We start from the raw sequence: 20760 nt of genomic DNA, 5'->3' as shown, positions 1-20760 counted from the left end.
CACCGTGTTAAATTCCTGGTGAATTTGTCACGATGTGCTAACTGACCTGGCCTCATGCTCATCTTATCATCCTCCACTGGTGCCCCGCCAGTGTAAACCGTCAGCGCAGGCGGGTGCACCATTCCATTATCATCCACAAAAAAATACCATTATTACCAAATGTCTGTTGCTTGCTTGTTGCTATTACCATTGCATAAAAAAAACTAAGAAAACGTGTTAAACATACTGATTTAAAATAAAAAACAAAGAAATACACTGTGAGTCATTTAGGAAAGCGTAAATATTTTTGTCTTACTACTTTTGCCCATTATGGTTTATGACTGTAACCACAGTATGCATATTAAAGTGTAATAAAAACGTGCAAGAAATTGTTAGTATCTGTATAAATAATAACATTAACAGATTCTTATATTAAAAAGAAAGAATTAAATGTATCTGTTGAACAAAGGAAATCGAAGTGAAATAAATTTTAACTCTTAATAACCTCCCAAGACAATTTACACAGTACCATCTAGTTCCAAGCTAAGTAATATTAAATTACTATATTTTGTGTTGTAGATACTAAATAACTGACAGATATACTTTTTTTGCACATAACATATATAAAATACCAGACTACTACCAACTATCATACCAAAATAATATAAATACAAATGTACTACACTGTTCGAGGAATTGAACCCCCGATCTTTGGAGTTGTTGTGCTAAACCGCTATACCATCGACCGTGAATTACGCGTAACATTGTAAATGTTAATAACCTAGTTAGGGGCTATACATAAATTGCGTCACATTTTAAAGGAAGGGGGTAGACAAGTGTGACATTGTTTAACAATGAGGTATAGTAAATAATGACAGAGGGAGTCAAAGTAGCTTTTAGTAATGTAAGTCCCATCTAAAATACCATTACTGTACTATTGAAAGTGATTAATGAATTTTTTTTTATTTATTTACTTCAGCGACCAACAAGGCAGATAGTAGACAAGTGTGACATTGTTTAACAATGAGGTATAGTAAATAATGACAGAGGGAGTCAAAGTAGTTTAAGCAATGTAAGTGTCATCCTTGAAGAATAAAAAAAAGTCACAAAAAATCTACAAAAAATAGGTAAATGAACAAATCCCCAAGTTGGTTCTAGATTTTCAGTTAAGCTATATTTTGTACATCCCTTTTAATATTGTCTAATATTGTTTTTTGTTCCTAGCTTTAAGTTAGTACTTATTATCTGTCTATTATTATTACTATATACACCAAGCTGGCGGTGTTTTCGGAGAAAAATTAAATGTAAATACTTGACGCAAAAGGGTTTGCCAAAATGTCGTAAATGAATAAATGATTTTTGAATTTTAATTTGAATATGAACTCAAAGAGCCCTTCCAACCTCCAGGAGGTTAGGTTAGGTTAGGTCTTAGATTTTGTTACCTAGGCAAAAGGGTTCGCCATGAGGCCGCAACTTTCCCCCTAAGAGATGGATGAAATCTAAGACCCCTTCCAACCTCTAGGAGGTTAGGTTAGGTTAGGTCTTAGATTTTGTGAAATCACATTTCAATATTAGTCTTAAAACACGAATTATTAAAATGTGACCAATTGTGACAGAGAAGGTTTACTAAACATTGGTGTGACTTTATTTGTGGGTTGTAACCCATATCCCCTTCAAAGGATCTTGTACATGATTACAAAATATAGATTCATTTTCAAACTCAAATTAAGAACAACAGTGTGACCACCTTAGCATATGCTATTGCAATATTGGCAAAAAAAAATAGTGTAGTGGCCGTAATCCATATATCCTTACAAAGGAGCTTGTACATGATTACAAAATATAGATTCATTTTCAAACTCAAATTAAGAACAACAGTGTGACCACCAGAGCATATGCTATTGCAATTTTATCAAAAAGAAATAGTGGAGTGGCCGTAACCCATATCCTCTTACATGCTATTTTAGCTTTAGCTTGTACATGATATTTAATACAAAATCATTTCTAAATTAAATTAGAGAGAATATCACCAGCATATGTTATTGCAATTTTTATCAAAAGGAAATAATTGTATCAATGGCCGTAATCAAAACAGACAGATCTGGTGCACTCCATCAATAGAATACTCTCTCTCTAACACAGATTAATATAAGACCGAGGAATTTCAAGAGCCGTGTCTACGAATACGTTCTACATTGAATTTCTATAAACAATGAAATCAAAACAATCCTTTCATACGGTAAGTCGGTTGTGACACAAAAATATGTTGTCTATGGTGAAGTGTGTCAAACGGCGTATACGGAACCGTGACACAACGGGACTTTGGTAGGTTCGTACAATCATGCGACATACTTTTGGACAAAATATAATGATTCATTTTCAAACTCAAATTAAATAGAACAATCTTTATTCAAATAACCATTACAAGCACTTTTGAATAGTCATATTTTGATTCTACCATTTTCGGAATGCAGATTCATCAAAAAAATAATGGTGTGTTGCTCTTTTTAATAGATGTTTTTTTTTATATAAATAATTACAGTATAACAAGTAAGAGGCATGATAATCAACATAATACACGCATTATTATTAATGTAATCAGATAATATTGTCAGTGCTATAGATTTAAAGTTTTTCTATAAAAACATTATTATCGTTAACGAATTCTATTTTCTATTCTATTCTAATTTATCTATACATATAAATAAAATTGTGAGTGTCTGCTTGTAATATTCAAATAACTGGAAATGTCCTTATAGTCTTAATAAATGATCTATCATTTACTATAAGCCGAGTATAATCTAGATATATAATACATATGTCATTTTTAAAATCGACCATAATAAGTCAAGATCAATAAATATTTTGTACAGAGAATAGATTTAACTGCACAGTATATCTTAGTTGTATACATATAAATTTGGATCAAATATTGAAATAACCATTTTTATCAATGCATATGAATATAAATACGTAATCAAAAATAACATTTTTTACCATTTTTGTCTGTCTGTCTGGTTGTTCCGGCTAATCTCTGAAATGGCTGGACCGATTTTGACGGAACTTTTTTTGTAAGGAATAACTTAGGCTACTTTTGTTTTAGAAAATAAAATTAAATTCCACGCGGACGAAGTCGCGGGTACAGCTAGTGATAAATAACGCTAAGACAATACATCGCAGCTACTTGAATCTTTTTAACCATCTTTGATACTAATAATCATAATAATTATTGGTTAAGACTCTTATGGTATGGATAGTGGTTTTTTTATCTACAAATGGAATATGTTGTCTATGGCGACCAGTGTGTCATAACGATGATACATGGAACCAGTTAGTCCATTGTGGTAAATTCATCTTTTTAACCGTTTTTGATACTAATAATCATAATAATTATTGGACAAATTCCTAACAATTTATCACGGGATTTCTTTATCTATACATATAAATAAAATTGTGAGTGTCTGCTTGTGGCATAGTGGTTGCCTACCACGACTTATAAACCCTAGATCCTGAATTGGAATCTGATCGATTAATCTCGTAATTAAAAATACAATTATAGGGTTATAATGGAATGGCATTATCATCCACAAGACTTATGATATTTCAAATCTATTCTACTAAGTGATCTATAATAGTTAATAACATCAGGCAATTCTTTTGTGGACCCCGCACTAGGTAAACCTACAGGTTTCAACCTACAGGGTCCAATGTACAATCAACTTTCTAATAGTTGTAAATTTCATAATAAATAAATAAATTTGATGATTCGAGAAAGGAGGTTCTATGTTCTACGGCTATGTTAGTTGTTTTATGTGTTCGACTGCTATGATCCTTAATAGTAGACCAATATTCAATTAAAAAAAATATGCAACAGTTTTTTACGAAGTCGAGGATAAAAACAAGCGACGGATATTTCCAATATCTGATATTCAATTTTTTTTTCTTTAAAAAATATATTTGTCAAGTGATCCAATCTAAATGAAATGTAATGAAACAAAACATTATTTATTCAACTACACACATAGGCAATCTTACGTTTAAAAAATACGCAATGTCGCTTGTATCAGCTAGTGTTACAATAGTATATTACAAATTGTTAAACTCCTGTCAAGTATGTCAAATTACAATAGCGTTACAGTTGTAATGAAGATTATTGGACATGTAACGAAGAGCGCCATGAAGCGGAAAGTGACATAAAGTGAAAACTTCCGCGATGGACCAACGGACCGACGTATTGCACACAAATTGATATACGTACTAACATAACCGTCTATTACTGAGTTTTATGTCGCAGACTGTATTTTTATGTTGCATATGATATTATTGGGGTGCATTTATTGTCCCTGACTGTATTTTAACGTTGCATATAATATTACTGATAAACTATAATGCGCCGCTTACAATTTCTCTGTTTGCCTTATGGTTGACTGGTAGAGAACGCTCTTAGGTGTTAAGTTCGCTATATGTACATTTATATATTGTATTTGTGCATTAAAGTTTAAATACATAAATAAATAAATATTAATACGGTGCATTTATTGTCGCTGACTGTATTTTAACGTTGCATATAATATTAATACGGTGCATTTATTGTCGCTGACTGTACTTCCACACACCTAACCTCCGATCGTGAACTGCTTGTGGGAACTGATCTGTTCGAGTTACGAGCACTGATCAGATTATTTGCTTTAGCAAATGCTAGTGGTCAATCATTCTCCAAAATTTGTATTTTAACAATGAATGTGTATGTACAACATTGATTTGAAAAGAATACGAGCTGAGTTTTTTGTCAGTTCTTCTCATCTCTAAATCATTCCGAACTGACGGTAGATTTGACATAGCACAATAGTCTATAATAAACCTACATGAATAAAGATATTTTGAACTTTGAATTTTTGAATCAATCCCCAACCCTATTCAAACGGGGATCGAAATTTCGACGGCCTGAGCCCAGTTTCGATCACCTAGCGGTGCTCTGAGACAAAAGTCCAATCCCACGAGCGGGAGATGGCCTTCACCCGCTCCATAAGTCCTTCCGCGGGTTTGGAGTGCCATCTGCACTCATAAGCACCCAGAATACCAGGGGGTCTTTGTAACATTCAATTATTATTAATTAAAAAAAAAATTGCCACAACATAGAAATAAAAATAATCTTTATTCAAATAAACTTAATACAAGCACTTTTGAATAGTCAAGTTTTTTTAATCTACCGCTCATTCGGAATGCAGACTCATCACATGAAGAATATGAAAAATGAGCGAGAAATTTGTGTGTTGCTCTTTTAAATAAATATTGTTTTAATATAATTTTAGTAACATATTGTATACATGATTGCTTTACGCTTCAACATATCTGATGGCAAGGAATTAGAGCGGCTCCCTGCCAGCACCGACCCACATAATAGCAACAGACTTCCCAAACTAGAAGGTTTATATGAGGTAATTTTGTCTGGTCTGCATGAGCAGTACTATCATGGTTATTGCTAAAGAACAAGAACAGAAGTAGAAAATAGATCATACTATACATACTACTATACATACGAGCATACTGATGGGCACGCGAATAGAATAATAAATGGTGAGCAAGCTAATTATTAAGTCATAAGCGGTAGCGATTTGTAACCATTACATTAATACACTAGCTGTACCCGCGAATTCATCCGCGTGGAATTTAACTCTATTTTTCTAAAATAAAAGTAGCCTAAGATATTCCTTATTACATCAGCTACAGCTACATACAGCTACATACAGCTACATAAACAAGTCCCGTCAAAATTGGTCCAGCCATTTCAGAGATAAACCAAAACAAACAGACAAAAATTTGTAAAAAATGATGTTTTATTGTATGTGCCGTATTTATATTCATATGCATGTAGTAAAAAACGGTTATTTCAATATTACAAACAGACACTCCAATTTTTTTATATGTATAGATGAAGCAAAACCTTTGTACCTGTTTTTACGAAAATTACGCGGTTGGAGGATTATGAAATTTCGCACATTTATAGTTTAACATAATAATAATAAAATTTATTTATTCCATTCCATTATTAATGTGAGTATTCCCAAAATTGTTTTAACAATAAACATCCTGTATATACACATAGAGTAGTGTATTGATTTTATTTGTAAATATATATGCATTGTACATAAAAAACACCTAAACTGGTACAATTAGATAATATATAAAAGATAAATAGAAATTTTGTATAACGTGCGAATATAACCTGCGACCATTAAAAGTAAGGCGATGTGCTAAACAGCTAGACCACTGGCTGTCAAGTAACTCTAAACATATAGCTTAACGCCAGTCCTAAACTAATTCCAACACTGTTTAGTAAGTAGATCTTACACCAAACAATAAACATTGGGGGGAATAGGATTGTCGTTGTGAACTAATAACCCCATAGTACCATAGCAATGTACCATACCAGGTTGACATCCACATGGTTCCCCCTGGAAACCATCGTAATAAATTTATGGTAAATATACCACGATGGTCTAACTGACCTGACCTCATGCTCATCTTATCATCCACTGGTGCCCTGCCAGCGTAAAACCTTTCGCGCAGGCATGTGCACCATTCCTTTAAGAAAAAAATATGCAATTTTTTTTATATGACTAATAATAAATTACTATTGGGCCAAACTGAATTTAAATCGATAGCACTAGTAGTTTCAGTGATGTGACAGAGGTACGGACCTAGAGGACCGACGGACAGACAAAGGAGTATGAAAGGGTTCCCTTTACATTATTACTTCGGTACCCTAAATATAAAATTTATTACAATTCTGTAGTGTTAAACAGTGTCCATAAAGTTGGTGAAATCCTTTCATCCCTTAGACTAGTTGACGTAAATTATGTATGTATTTATAAAAAAAAGTAGATCAGTTGTCTAGTATAACACAAACTCTGCTTAGCTTGGGACTAGATGGCGCTGTGTGAATTGTCCAGGGTTCTTATTATTATTATTATCTATCTAAAAAACTGCATCTAAATCGACCAACCCGTTCATTTGAGTTAAGAAGTTTAAGAGTCTGAAATAGACCTACATGAATAAAGATATTTTGAACTTTGAATATTGAAATCGATCCCCCGCCCGATTCAAACGGGGATCGAAATTACGACGGCCTGAGCCGAGGTTCGAAACCCTAGTGATGCCCTCAGACTAAAGTCATATTCGTCAGGCGGGAGTTGGCCTACAGCCGCTCCATAAGTCCTTCCGCGGGTTTGGAGTGCCATCTGCACTCGCCCCCTAACGTCCGGTGAAGCTGTAAAGGCCAGCTTCGGCCAATAGCATTAGAGTAGTCGAAAAAAACTGCTCCCATCAATTATAACTTAAGTTCATTCAAATTACATATATATATAGTGCCTCTCTAGTTAACCAATTGGTGACATTAACTGTCCCAAATTGCTAAAGTTAACATATTAACGGGACGAAAAGCAAAACCGGTTTTTCGGTATTAGGGTCAGTAATACCTCGTATTTTCGTGTTCTGTAATGGTCATGGTCGCAGGGTTATTAACCTTTTATTGTCTCGCTCTAACGAGGAAATAACAAGCGAGAAGGCAGTATTGAAAGCTTTATGATGAGTTTAAAAAAAACAGATGCAATTTGATGTATTTTGGTTGTGGTATATCTGAGTAATGGTAGATGAAATACGAACACAATACAGTAGTAAAGTACCTATGATAATAAATGAAGTGTCTGAATATATTTTTGTTTTATTCAAAAGATAAAAAATACATTTGTATAGAGAGGTACTAGGGACAACGTATAAAAAAATCTTTTAGGATTTTTGTCATATTATCCATGCGTTTATGAACGGTAATCTCGAAAACGGAATTACGAGAATAAAATTCATTATTATATTATTTTATATATTTATTATATTTTACCAATTTGGGCAACACAAAAAATTAATTCAAAATTCAAAAATTCAAAAACATTTATTCATGTAGGACATTTTAGCCGCTTATGAACGTCAAATTTTTACATTATAATTTTATTTTTTCCCTACCGTCCAGTTCTGTATATAGATCCAATTGAGAAGAACTGGCAAGAAACTCAATTGAATTTTATTGAATTTTTTTTTTTAAGCCAGTTTATTTACAATGTATTTTTATATAGGTGTCTATGTCTAACATTAAATGAAAATTCAGTGCATGAACAACTATTGCCATGCACACTCGTTATTCAAGTAATCGTTTAGTGAGTAATAGGCTTTGCTCAGTAAATATGATTTAACAGATGTTTTGAATTTATTTTGGGGTAATTCCAACATATCCTTTGATAATTTTTATACATATTCCCATAAAAGACCTATTAACTTTTTCTAAACGATACTTGGGGACAGCAAGTTTGTCTTCAAATAAGCATTACAATTAAAATAATTCTAGAAACGATGTAAAGACAGGCGTGCATCTAGTAAAGAATAAAAAATCTGCCAAAGTTTGTTTTTGAGACAGAAACCAATGGAGCTCGGTCTTACTATTTACCCCGTAAGAGATCTGGCGTGAAGATGTATAAATCTTATTAATATTATAAACACGAAAGTCTGTGAGTATGGATGAATGTTTATCACTCTTTCGCGCAAAAACTATTGAACGGATTTTGATGAAACTTTACAATAATATAGCTTAGACATCAGAATAACATATATGCTGTAAATTTCACGCGGACAAAATCGCGGGCACAGCTAATAAAATAGTATATGTATTTTTCTACATTGTATTTTTATGTTTATTTTTAATTATTTATGGCATTTTTATTAAATTATTATTTGCACAATTTGACCCACTCAACACTTCCTATACCACGCTGTATTGGGTAGACTGGAAGAGATATCTTTTAGAGACAAGTCCTGCTTTGCTAACATTATTTCTAATTAATATACTTATAAAATGTACATAAGTGAAATAAAATATATTTTCATTATTGTGACAGTAATTCCACATTATAAACTTCAGATCTGAAGTGATCTCTGAGAGTCTTGAGTGCTTTCCGGTTATAAAGTTTTTATGACACAGTTATTTCCTACTTTTTCGTATTTTCTCATCACAGAGTTATAAATTGCCGCCTATATTTTTGCTAATTGGGTACATAATATATAAATATTTATATACTACGTGACCCCCTGAACTACGTTCCGCCTCAAAATTAAAAATTGCAAAGGTTTTTTGATGTTTCTGAACGCACCCTGTTTGACAAGTATCAGTAGTTTGTACGGGAAATTAAAATTATTGTATCTACTATTTTACATGCAATTTCTTCATATTTTATCACCGTTTAAACCATCCCTGGACCTCCATGAATATTTCAAGACTAAAATTAGCCAAATCGTTTCAGCCGTTCTCGAGTTTTGGCGAGACTAACGAACAGCAAATTATTTATATATATATATATAGATTAATAATATAAAGTCTATTTTCGTTTGTTTATTGTAGCTCTTACTTTTAAACCACATGACGGATCTCAAAATTTGGATTTTAAAAGGTTGTCAGCAAAATTTCATGAATTCCTTCCGGAAGAATTCGAGACTTATGTATAGTTTTGTATGACCTCTGACAAGTTCAGGCCAAGAACTGCCCAATAGGACGATAAACCCTTCTGTGGCGTGACTCGGTGCAGAAAACTGTGACATCTTAAACTAATAACCAAACAGGAAACTGTATCACTGGCAGAATATGCCAAGATCAGTACATTCAAAAGCCCTAATAACGTGCTACCCGATTGAATACTCCAATATGTAGTCTATTGCTATTGAATAAGAACAATATATACATTATGACTAGGCTTATGACTGGACACTGTACATTGAATAAACACATGGCAAACTTGGATCTGTGCTAAACAAAAATCTAGCAGATATTGTCAAGCTGAAGAGGATCACCACTACACATCCTATGTGGTTGTAGCCTACTCATTCATAAACGAAATATCTCCTTTGGAAAGTTTACACTCTATCCTGAGAAGATAAAAAGCCGTTAGGACAGTAAAGTCCTCGAGTAGCGACCATGGACCGGAAGTCGCAGCGTGGGAAGGCCTCCAGCAAGGTGGACCGACGATATAGTCCAGATCGCTGGAAGGCATTGGATGCGAGCAGCGCAGGACCGATCGTCGTGGAGATCTTTGGGGTAGGCCTTTGTTCACCAGTGGACGTCTTCCGGGCTGAGATGATGTTGATGATGATTAAGTCCGCCTTTTGTACTATAATTTATCTAAACTAATATTATAAAGCTGATGAGTATGTTTGTTTATCTGAACGAGCTAATCTCAGGAACTACTGGTTCGAATTGAAAAAATTGTGTTGGATAGTCCATTTGTCGAGGAAGTTTAAGTTATATAACATTACGCTACGACCAATAAAAGCGAAGCTGCAATAAAAAATATTGCAAAAGGTGGGGAAGTGAATCGCAGACGAAGTTGTGCGAGTCAGCTACTTGTTTAATAAAGTTTAAGTAAGTAAATGAATAATCTGTATATATGTAACTCAAAGGTGACTGACATAGTGATCTATCAACGCACAGCCCAAACCACTGGACGGATCGGGCTGAAATTTGGCATGCAGGTAGATGTTATGACGTAGGCATCCGCTAAGAAAGGATTTTGATTAATTCTACCCCCAAGGGGATAAAATAGGGGATGAAATTTTGTCAATTTTAAACCGATAGGGCTGAGACTTTGCATGTATTTATCTTCTATGACGTAGGCATCCCCTAAGAAAGGATTTTGATAAGTTCCACCCTTACGGGGATAAATTAACTCGAGCGAAGCCACGGGCAAAAGGTAGTATATAAATAAAAATCATTTAACTACTAGTCTCCGTACTAGATTATTAGAAACACAAGCAACAAAATCATTGTGCATTTTCAACTGTAACAAATGAAAGCGGATATACAACATACAACATATAGATATACAAGGGCTATACCCAGCGAAAGTTGGTTCAGTTGGTAAAATCTAGAATCTAGGTACCGGGAAACAACACCTGACCGACTCGCCATAGAGTTATAAAAGTATTGCCGCTAGATACAATAGCTTAAAAATTACATTTTATATAGTATTTAGTTGATATAATATTGTTTTAAATTCTACACAAAATATCAACAAAAAATAGTAAATTAGAATTTCTACAATCGATACTTATTCGATTCAAGTATTAGGATGTATTTACTAGGATTAATATGTATTAAAATAAAATGTTATATTGTAATAATATTATTGATACATTCAGTTTTTGTCATTTAAAAAGTGTCGATACTTGAAATGTTTTTCTAATTATAAAAATCTGTAATATAAAATTAATAATTTGACCGACAATTTTTATTTTTTTATATTAATTTAGATAACTTAATATTCTTTATATAACAATATTGGCCCATATTGTAGTATAATATTAAGGACTAATATATAAAAAAAAACTTTTTATTATTAACTTGACATTCAGTAGAATTAAATATATAATGTCTGGAAGAGATTGCTTCTTGCGATAAGACCGCATTTTGTACTCCATATCTCTTTTCTGTGTAATTCTTATGTATTAATTCTATTGGTGCAATAAAGAGTTTATAAATAAATAAATAAAAATAAATATTTTTTTTAAATAGTAGCCTTATAAGATATTGAAATATATATTAAAGTATTGTTTATATTGAATTTATACTTAATCTAGCCATTGTGTTTTATACTGTTAAATTTCGAGTTTTTTTTTTCTGGCACCAATATTTTGTCCTTTATCTCGGTCGTTTCTTTACACTTCCCTGAGGTTAAATAGAATAGAATAGAAAATTATTTATTTTATTTATTTATTTCGGCATAACTACAGCTTATATTACTAACTAGCTATTGCCCGCGGTTTCGCTCGCGGTAATTTATCCCCTTAGGGGTGGAATTTATCAAAATCCTTTCTTAGGGGATGCCTACGTCATAGTATCTTTTAAAGTTTTAGCCCGATCGGTTTAAAATTGACATCATCTCCTATTTTACCTCCTAGGGGGTAGAATTAATCAAAATCCTTTCTTAGCGGATGCGTACGTCGTAACATCTACCTGCATGCCAAATTTCAGCCCGTTCCGTCCAGTGGTTTGGGCTATGCGTTGATAGATCACTATGTCAGTCACCTTTGAGTTATATATATTTAGATTTACAATTTTACTAGTCTTAACCAATTATAGTAATCCACGTTGTAATTAGAGAAACATTTATACAAATCAACTTACATTTAAGCACTTTTGAATAGTCATACCTACCTATTTTTTAATATACCGCTCATTCGGAATGTCGCATCAAAAACACGACCAGCAATATTTGCGAGATTTGTGATTTTTTTTCCATAACACGGAAACCTAATTTATTTTTAATTACAGTTCTAAACATTGTTAGGTCTAAGCTTTCACTTCGTGGAGAATTCACGAACGACCGCGTGCATAGCCGGCGCTGCGGCACCGGATGAGTTGTTCTCACAAATCGCTTTTGAAACACCTATATCATAATCCAATGATAATATATTTTTATATCAATAAGTTATATGCCAGTTCTTCTCAATTGTAGTAATCTTTATACTGAACTGGATGGTATGATAAAAATTATTAATACAAAAAACATGATGTTCAAAAGCGACTAAAATGTCATATATGAATAAATGATTTTTATTTGATTTGATTCGAAAACTTGATAAATATAATATAATAACAGGACAATTCACACAGTGCCATCTGGACCCAAGTTAAGCTAACTAAAGCTTGTGTTATGGGTACTAGATAACTGATACATATACATAGATATTTTTTTGGAAATATGTACATAGTAAACACCCAGACTAATACAAACAGTCATACTCATGAATACAAATGTTTATGCCGTGCGAGGAATCGAACCCGCGACCACCGGTCGTAAAGCGGTGTGCTAGACCGCTAGACCACCGAGGTCGTCATAAATGTTATACCGAGTTAGACTTTATAAAAAGTCGTCTGCGTTTGTTTTTTTCTTATGAATGATAATGGAATGGTGCACCCGCCTGCGCTAACGGTTTACGCTGACGGATGATAAGATAAACATGAGGTCAGGTCAGTTAGCCCATCGTGGTAAATTCATCACGAATTTATTACGATGGTTTCCAGGGGGAATTACGTGGAGGTCTACCTGACATGGTACATTGGTAGCAATGGGGTTATTAGGAAACATTTCTAACAATCACCTTTCCCTCCCGTCGGCGTGGGTCAGTCTCGCCTATTTTAGTCGGCAAGTAGCTAACTTTGTAAGACGTGTTTTAGTTACAATGTGATAGAACAGTAACAGCCTCGATGGTCTAGTGGTATAGCATACCGCTTTACTACCTGACGGTCGCGGGTTCTATTCCTCTCACGGTACAAACATTTGTATTTATGAGTATAATTGTTTGTATCCGTCTGGGTGTTTTCAATCTATGTATATACGAAAAAAATAATATCTATGTATTTGTATCAGTCATCTAGTACCCATAACACAAGCTTTAGCTAGCTTAATTATTATTATGAGTCAGTCAGATCATCATCAGCCCGGAAGACGTCCACTACTGAACAAAGCAGCGCAGGATCGTGGAGGGGGGCTCCACGATCGGTCCTGCGCTGCTCGCATCCAATGCCTTCCAGCGATCTTGACCAGATCGCTGAACGATTTTTAAGAAATATGATACTCGTCTGGTCTTTCCTTCAACTAGTACCGTGGTTCAGATATTCTCATTCTTTTTGTGATAATGAAATGCGGCCATCGGAATGTAAAACCATATCTGTTTAGTATCTATATACATATTTACTTATGTTATAAATGTGAAAGTCATTCTGATTTATTTCATTTCTATAACGAAATAGATAAACTGATTTTAATGGAGTTTTGTATAGCAATATTTACATAATATACATAGAAAACGGTCAGACCGATACAAACAATCACACTTATGTACACAAATGTTTGTACCGTGCCAGGAACCCGCGACCGTAAGAAGTAAAGCGTTGTGCTAAACCGCTAAATCACTTAGGCCGTCAAAGTTAGTGGGAAGGTTGAAACAAGTTGATATTCCATCATATGGTAAGAGTAACCTTTATAGATGAACAGCACGCAGTTATCACGTCATCATGTGATCAGTATCACTCATACATTCCAAAGGACTAAAATGACAAGTATTGGAGAAATTAAATGTTTTTTAATTTGTACAAATATTACATTACAAACGTGAAATGTCCCGAATTTTTTATGTATTTGAGTTGATAATATGTATAATCAATAATATATGTATTATTATATGTGCATTGAGTGTATAACGTTTTTGTTTGTAAACAGATTGGAATAACACAAACACAATATTTAAAAAAAAAATTACCATCAGACATTAAAGAAAAGCACGGCCAAGCCGTTTCAGAGTGCAAGCAGAAACAGACGGACAAAGAAAAACTTCTAAAATTAGTATTTTAATATATGTACCTTATATACCACAATGTATAAGAGAAATCGCGCGGCCAAATCGGTTAAAGCGTGTCAGAGAACACACAGACAGACAAAAATATTATTAATTATTATTTATGTAAGTACGTATAATGTATACTTTCCTATGCAATTAAGAAAAAGCTATAGCTATAAGAAACTACAAACAGACACTTCAATTTTATGTGTACGAGTATATACAGAATGAATTTGTTTAAACTATCTATTAAAGATAACAACAATGTTGTTGTGGATAACAGTTAGACAGAAATAGATGTAATTCCATAAATTTCAACTAACGGGAATATGAAAAAAACGCGTTATGTATATTATATGATGTTGATTGGTTTTAACTGTACTTGACGCAACGCACCGTCGATGACGAATACCTTCGATTCTGTGCACGCTTAGTATCGGTGATAGAAATCATAAGATTTTTATATATTCATATACCAATTTCTTTTATTTATCAAGATCTATAAATTAACTACGTCAGTATTTAAATCGTCATTAATTTAATATTTTTTTATAAGATAAAAATTGTAGTTTTAATAAAATTAATTTAAAATTGAACCTTAAAGCAGAGCCGGTATGACGATATTCCAAAAAAACGCTATCCAATAAAGATTACATTTTAGATTGAAAGACAGAAGAAAATTCTTAAAATCAGAGTTAATGACGTGAAAAAAAATTGTCAACGAAATTAGAAAACACTTTAGAATGGAAGAAAGAAATTCTTAATATCAGCGCTATTGGTGATACGCAATGCTTAAAAAAATGACTGAAAATTAATGTTTTTTTTTTTGTTAAAAAGGAATCTGTAAATATATTTTTTTATATATTCATGAAATATAAAACAAAATAAAAATCTATATAATTAATATAAATGAATAAAATTAGCATTATTCGTGTAGGCTTAAAAAGTATACTATAAAATTAGAGATATTTACTTAATTAATAAAAATAATTTATATATATATAAATTAATAAAGTTAGTAAATTAAAACAATATATTCTTTCATATTAATTACATATGACATAAAAAAAACACAATCTTACTAACGACTTCCTCTTTGAAGTCGGTTAATAAAAACAAAACAGTACAGTAATGGGCACGGAACTCACCGCTATATTAAAAAAACACAACACTCGCGCGTTTCAACCTGCGCACAACACCGTACTGATGGTAGATGGTAGAGTGGAGTCAGCTAACGGGACTCTGGTCTACATACTTGGATGCACTTGTCAGCATGCGATCACACTTAAAGAGGTGTACACGTATTACAACGGGCGATGGACGCGGCATGCAGGCGACGTAAAATCTTATCATTACAAAGTCGCTGTCGCTGTCTGTCCCTATATTTATTTATTTTAATTTTAATTCGGATTACATCCATATTGTGTTAGTAAAAAAAAACTTATAAAACTATGTTAGTAACTTATACATATACGTAGATATATTTAATTCATATATCTGTGTCCACGTATGCTTAAATCTTTAAAACTACGCAACTACTAAGATTTAGAAAAGATTTAGGAAAATTTACACTTTAGGATTAAAAACGATATATCTCTGTCCACGGGTATGCGAACTCTGAAAAGGGCTTTAAAACTATGCAGGTCGCAGTGCTACAGGTGCTACACATCTGACAATAGCCCAAACAACCCAATAAAAAAAAAAAAAAATAAGATTTAGAAGAGTTTTTTTTAATAGATAGAGTGATTCAAGAGGAAGGTTTCTATGTATAGTACATGTACACTCATACCATGTATATACATGTGCGAAGCCGGGGTGGGTAGCTTGTTAGTATTATAAATGCGACAGTAACTCTGTCTGTGTGTCTGTCGCGATTTCACGCCGAAACTACAGAACCGATTTAAATGAAATTTGATACACAGATAGTTTATACGTAGAGACAGGAGAGGCTACTTTTTATTACGAAAAAACAGTTGTATATGTATAATAGCTTTTGCCTGTGGTGAAGCCACAGGCAAAAGCGTTAATTAATTCTCGCGTTAATTTATCCCCTTAGGGGTGGAATTTATCAAAATCTTTTCTTAGGGGATGCCTACGTTATAGTAGCTTTATACATGCAAAGTCTCAGCCCGATCGGTTTAAAATTGACATCATCCCCTATTTTGTCCCCTTGGGGGTAGAAATAATCAAAATCTTTTCTTAGCGGATGCCTACGTCATAACATCTACCTGCATGCCAAATTTCAGCCCGATCTGTCCAGTGGTTTGGGCTGTGCGTTTATAGATTACTATGTCAGTCACCTTTGAGTTATATATATTTATTTAGATGTACACCCGTACGAAGCTGAGGCGAGTAGTTTGTAATATTATAAATGAACATGTATAATATAGAATTAGATATACTATTGTATTATGCTTAGGCCTGTAATAATAGTTGTGTAAGTGAATAAATAAATAAATAAACGCGAAAGTGTGTAAGTAAGTATGGATGTTATTATTATATAATCATTGTGAAAAGAAAAATAATAAATTATATCCTTAGAAGTTAAAAGCAGAGGGAATTAACTAATCATTTTATAGGCTTCATGCAATCGTGTCCCGTAAATCGACAGTGCATCACAAAAATATTGTATTTTTTTTACAGCTTAGGTCTCTAATGACTTTAGAGCTCACCTGATGGTTACCGCCGACCATGAGCACCCGCAACACCAGGGGAATTCCAAGTGCGTTGCCGGCCTTTTAAGAAGGAATAAGCTCTTTTGAAGGTTTCAATATCGTATCAGTTTGGAAATACTTTTGTTATATACTAGCTGTACCCGTAGTTTCAACCGCGGTAAATTTCATTAAAAAATATAGCTTGTATGTTATTCTGATGGATAAGCTATATTACTGCAAAGTTTTATCAAAATTGATTCCTTAGTTTTTGCGTGAAAGAGTAACAAACATCTATACTTACAAACTTTCGCGTTTATAATATAAATAAGACTAACATTTTCTACTGGTTATTTTCTATATGCATTACAGTCGCTAGGGTCGCTCCTCGCCATCCGTTGTAGTATAAATAAACCTTAAGTATGATGGATGGGGAACTAATATCTTCATTGATACAAAAATATGTAAAAAAAACGATTATTTAAAAAAAGTAGGTAGAGCAGAATTATATCAGTAATATTTTTTCTGTAACACGACTGATAAACAAGGTCCACCTGATGGAAACGATTACCATCGGATATAGACGTGATAAGCATCTCGACTATCACGTCAAATACTATATTTATTTTACAAAAGAGAGCATGATTTATGGTATGGGTCTAGATTATCACGTCAATGCTTTAAACAATCAAATATCCTCACGGTTAACTTAACTCAAAAACTTAGATAGTTTCAAGAAACTTAAAGACTGTACAAGTAGAAACTTGAAAGAGGAACACGAAAGTTTCTTGCTCGTTCTTCTATACTACATTCCTATGAGGGATAGATTAAAAAAATAAGTATGATTATTCAAAAGTGCTTGTTGGATTACGAATCCTTATAAAGTAATATATAAAAGAGAGAGTGGACCGTATTTATTGAAAAGAAAATAATTAATGGAAAAGGAAGTAAAAATACTTGAAAGAACGTCACTCTAACACTCTATTAAAAAAACTGCTTCAAAACGTCCGTTGCGTATTTTTAAAGATTATATTTTCAGAAAAACATATATATGTTAAATAAATCGTTTTGTATAGATAAAAATACAGCGTCCTTTTAATTCAGTTCTTATTTTCAATTGTTTTATTACTATGTAATGATGTAGTGGCTATTGTAAGCAAACCGGTGAGAGAAATTTATTTGAAAGAAGAATTTAAAAATAATGTTTGTGAATTACGGATGAAAGACGATGCATGCAGATATTGTATATTAATATGTTGACTGACAAGAATAATAAAGAATGAATACATTAGAGTAGTTTGTATTTCAGAGAGGTTGAAATTTCGACTTATAAATGTAGGAACGTAATATTTTAAGAATTTATTTGAATGTGGATGAGCAACACGAAAAAGAGATGGATCTGTGTGAAAGATTCTTCTACATACGCGATGACTACATTCGAATGGATTACGACGGGGATAGAAAAAAAAAAAATAATCTCTGTATGATTATTCAAAAATGCTTTGTGTGTCATGATTATATATTAACGAAAAGTCTTTTTCTTATAAATTAATATATAAAAGAGAGAGTTGTTTATTATATTGAAAAAATTCTTGAAAATAATTAATGGAAAAGGAGTGGAGCTGCAATGAAAAATGATTGACAAACCTAGATTTCGACCTAGAAGAACGTCTTCCACACTCCGAACACTCCAAAGACTTGAATGGTTTCTTGAAGACTTAAAAAAAGTATATAGGTACATACCAACAATTCAATCGAAAATGATTTATATAGTGATATTATATACTAATCTTATATTAATCCTAAGCTATATATAGAGACGTGTTGTGAAACGTTACAATGATATCGAAAATACATTTTATTGACGATTTCATATAGCTTTGATCTGTGTGAATAACGTTTGAAAATGTAATATCCCTCTTAGAAGCGAATTATGAATGAAATTTCAATACCGGCTTATAGATAAATATGTTTGAAAATATACCCATGTTTGAAATGAAAATATATAATGTTTTTTGCATCTATATATATATATATATATATATATATATATCAAAAAATCATTTAAAATAGAAATAACTGTCTATCTAGTTGTTCTTGCTACTACGAAATGGCGAGACCGATTTTGACGGGACTTTCACTCACAGATAGCTAATATTATGAAGAGCAACTTAGACTACTTTGTTTTAAAATTCTTACTTCTTTTTTTAAATAAATAATATAGACTCATTCTAAAATATATTTTTTTTATAATTTTTTTTTGCGTGTATCAGCTAGCAAACTTTTTTTAACTTTTTGTAAAATATAAAATGTTACTATCATTCGCGGATATCAGTCATCTAGTACAATAAAAAAATACACTCCTACCTCTGTCAATGAGTTGTAATACCATAACTATTATATATTACTAGCTGTCCCGGCAAACATTGTTTTGCCTTAAAATAAAAAAAAAAAAATTAGCGGTGGACTACCTCTAACATTTAGGGGGATGAAAAATAGATGTTGGCCGATTCTCACACCTACTCAATACGCTCACAAAATTTCATGAAATCGGTCAAGCCGTTTCGGAGGTGCATGGGAACGAAAACTGTGACACGAGAATTTTATATATAATATGGTACAGAAAATGTATTGTACTTGGTATATTTAAGATAGGTAAAATATTGAGATATATATAAAAAGATAGCAAAATGACGACTGTCACAAAGAAATACATTTCTTGCTGTACGTAAAGAGGAATATTCTTTTCATTTCGTTTGATACTCGTGTACACATCAAACGATCCTATGAAGACCGAATTATAAGGGAGCTCAACAGATTTTAATGGCACGTCAAGTAAAATATAGAAGGCAATCGAAGATTTGGATTATATTAATAACTAGCTGTTCACGCGACTTTCTTCCGCGTGGAATTTAACTTTATTTTTCTAAAATAAAAGTAGCCTAAATCACTCCTTTATACATCAGCTACCTGCCAAAAAAAGTCCCGTCAAAATCGATCCAGCCATTTCAGAGATTAGCCGGAATAAACAGACAGCCAGACAAAAATTGTAAAAAATGTTACTTTGGTGTATGTACCATATTTATATTCATATGCATGTAGTAAAAAAACGGTTATTTCAATATTACAAACAGACACTCCAATTTTATTTATATGTTTAGATTTGTATCGCGAGTGATGACTTAGAATATAGAGACGTGATCGCTAACTATGGGACTCATTAATAAGCTGTAAGTCACTCAGAGGGCAACGGAGAGGTCTATGCTTGGAGCTTCTCTGCATGATCGTAGCAGAAATGAGGAGGATCTCCTCATAAAGAATGGGATTGTCAGTAAAGGATACTAATGACCGCATCCCTAGCAATATACCAAGTCAGAGGTCAACCTGACCTCCACGCGATTCCCCCTGGAAACCATCATGACAAATTTCTGGTGAATTTGCCATGATGTCAAGGCAGGATTACCCATATAGAAAAATTTTCAAGACGAATTTCTATAATTTAATAATATTATAAAGATAATTTCAATTATAAATTATTATTATTTTGTTAATAATAATAGAAATAAAAAAATATTATTATCGTATTAAATTGAAAAGTTTAACAGATGGCAGAGTACTGCTTCAAACTTTAATATAAGTAATAGCGCCATCTATACTGAAATAGCAGAACTATGATCAGCGCCATCTAGAGACC

General features: G+C 32.7%; 1 protein-coding gene across 1 annotated transcript in view; it reads right to left on the bottom strand.

The window, feature by feature from the left end:
- Positions 1–15630, bottom strand: part of LOC131855587 (uncharacterized) — a 28215-nt gene extending 12585 nt beyond the window's left edge. The window contains exon 1 of the mRNA XM_059206868.1: positions 15564–15630. The gene's annotated coding sequence lies outside the window, so the exon portion shown is untranslated. The remainder of the gene's footprint in view (positions 1–15563) is intronic.
- Positions 15631–20760: the final 5130 nt, after the last annotated feature.

The sequence above is a fragment of the Achroia grisella genome, unplaced genomic scaffold, assembly GCF_030625045.1.
Source record: "Achroia grisella isolate CSIRO2021 unplaced genomic scaffold, CSIRO_AGI_Agris_v1 utg146, whole genome shotgun sequence".
In the NCBI taxonomy this organism is placed as follows: Eukaryota; Metazoa; Arthropoda; class Insecta; order Lepidoptera; family Pyralidae; genus Achroia; species Achroia grisella.
The sequence above is the reverse complement of the archived record's forward strand: the minus strand, read 5'-3'. Positions and strand labels throughout refer to the sequence as shown.